The following is a 2500-nucleotide window of genomic DNA, read 5'->3' on the forward strand; positions in this document are numbered from 1 at the left end:
AGGGACCGAGATCGATCCCGGGGGCAGTCGAGATTTTTTTTCTGACCCCCATGTCCACCCAGCACTGATTGGGTAGCTGGATCTGTTAGATCTGGCGGAAAGTACTCTGCCATAGACTCGCGTCCTATCCAAAGGATAGCAAGTAACTGCTATTGTCCGTTTCACGCTATAGAAAGCGAATTAAACTCCGGCTCTACGGGTCTCATGATTTGTTTTGTTTTGTTTTGATTTTTTAATTTTAAGTTTTCGTTTAATTTTTTTTTTTTGGGGGGGGGGGGGGAAGGTGCAAAAGAACATTTACTTAAAACAACGATCAATTAAAATGACTTTCAAATTGTCAAAAATGTTCAAACCCGAGGCTGCAAAAAATAAGTAAGGCGACATCGGGTTATGTTCTATAAAAAAAATAATAGCATAGATTAGGAAGCGGTTAGAAAAATGAAACAATTTTACATACCTTCTTCAACTTCAGAATAAGAAAAACGGAATGTTGATATTCTTGGCGTTCCCGATGTTATAATGAAAGTGTGGTTGTATTGACGTCGTAGTAGTAATAATTTCAATGAACACGAGTCACATTAGGTTAGAGTGTTATGTTGTGCCAATACTTCAAGTAATTTCTTGCGTCTTCGTAGCCTAAAATAATCACATCAAATCGTAAACAAACATTTTATTCAGGATTAGCATCGATGATGCAACACTAGCGAGCGGAGCTCACGAACAAGATGACCAGGTACCGCTCACCAACTCGTCTTCTTCAATAGACTTAGATAAATTAATACGAAACTAAATTTCTTCCTCTCACTTCCACTCTGAGTCCACGAACGGCAATTTGGCGTCTACCATTCAAGCGTTCTTCTCGTAAACGAAGAATTATTCAAATCTTCTTGTGATGTCATACAACAGCAGGAAAAGGTGGTAGTACAAGCCTAAAATCGGTCCAGGTGAAATAATAGCGGCGATGACGTCACGACTACAAAACCGTCATGCGAATTCCTGAAGTTCCTGCAGGTGTAAACGATGCTCTCTGGTTTGGTAGATGTGAGTTGCCGCCGTTTCCGACCTGGTGACCTTTCAACTAACGGTGCAACCAACTGTAGCCCAGACTGGAATCGATCAGAACGCCACTACAATCTTTGCCAAACAGGTGAAGCTGTTATGTTTTGTTTTGTTTTTTTCTTCTTTTCTTTTTCAGATGATTCTGGAAAATAGAAATTTTTTTTTTCAAATTTGACGTGAACAGTTACGTAAACAGAGAGATGTGTTATTTTATAGCTATATAACAAGAAATGAAGTGAGCGGGAAAGTGCCAAATGACAACAGAGAGTAAAAACTCCACGACGGCGATGAGGGCTCGAACCCGCGATCTTACTGGTACGACAACTCCGCCTGACTGGGGAGATAGTGACTCTACCGTATGAGCTATTCACCCCCCAAAAAAGCCGCTTCAAACCTTAGTCTAACTAGAGCCTCTCTCCCGGACTTGTTGGGGTCACGGATTCAAATGCCGCGAAGTCAGTTGGCCAGCATTTAAGCTTATTAGCCAAAGTTCTCAACACAAACTTGTAACATAGAGACGATTGAGACATTGAGTGTGCTCCTGTATTTGAGGTTAATTTTTAATTCAGAAAAGTGAGTGGAGCAGGCGCTTATGTTGATAATAATAACAAGAAATGAAGTGAGAGGAAGACAACAGAGAATAAAAACTTTGCGACGGCGATGGGGCTCGAACCCGCGACTGGAACGACAACTCTGCCTGGCCGGGGAGATCGTGACTCTACTGTATGAAGAAGAAGAAGAAGAAGAAGAAGAAGAAGAAGAAGAAGAAGAAAGAGGAGAAGGAGGATGAGGAGGAGGAGGAGGAGGTGGTTAACCAATTGATCATGTTTTTCTAGCAACTATTTTCCAAAATAATATAGAGATGATCAATGCTAGAGGTCCATTAATTCAGAAAAGTGAGTGGAGTAGGCACTTTATGTTGATAATAACAGAAACTGGAGTGAGTAGGAAAGTGCCAGAAGAAAATACAGAATATAGATTTCGCGTCAAAAGGGGCTCGAACCCACGACCTTACTGATACAACATTTCCTCCCCACCGTGAGAGGGACGTAAAGCAGTCGACGCCTCTCACCACTCAGTCCCCATCGCCGCGGAATCTTTATTCTCTATTGTCTTCTGGCAGTTTTCTACTCACTCCAGTTTCTGTTATTATCAACATAAGTGCCTGCTCCACTCACTTTTCTGAATTAATGGACCTCTAGCATTGATCATCTCTATATTATTTTGAAAAATAGTTGCTAGAAAAACATTCAGTTTCTGTAAATAGTTCCATTAATGTTTTGTACAAATTACTAACACGATGTTAAGTTTATTTTATGTCAGTGTCAAACTTTTCATAAATTCCATAAGGCCAGTGACCGAAAACAGGTAAAATGATATCATTTCCAGATTTTATGTCACGGGGAAAAAACGAACTTTTATTTTATATAAGTATATATAA

General features: G+C 40.2%; 1 protein-coding gene across 2 annotated transcripts in view; it reads right to left on the reverse strand.

Annotated features, from left to right (window-relative positions):
* LOC144976407 (basic phospholipase A2-like) overlaps window positions 1-2500 on the reverse strand; it is a 19547-nt gene that overhangs the window by 13794 nt on the left and 3253 nt on the right. Inside the window, exon 2 of one of the 2 annotated variants that reach the window (XM_078920686.1) lies at window positions 458-1201. The exons of the other annotated variant lie outside the window; for it this stretch is intronic. The gene's annotated coding sequence lies outside the window, so the exon portion shown is untranslated. The remainder of the gene's footprint in view (window positions 1-457; window positions 1202-2500) is intronic. 2 annotated transcript variants of the gene reach the window in all.

The sequence above is a fragment of the Berghia stephanieae genome, chromosome 7 (assembly GCF_034508935.2).
Source record: "Berghia stephanieae isolate SIO BIC M18660-M18661 chromosome 7, UCSD_Bste_1.3, whole genome shotgun sequence".
Lineage (NCBI taxonomy): Eukaryota > Metazoa > Mollusca > Gastropoda > Nudibranchia > Aeolidiidae > Berghia > Berghia stephanieae.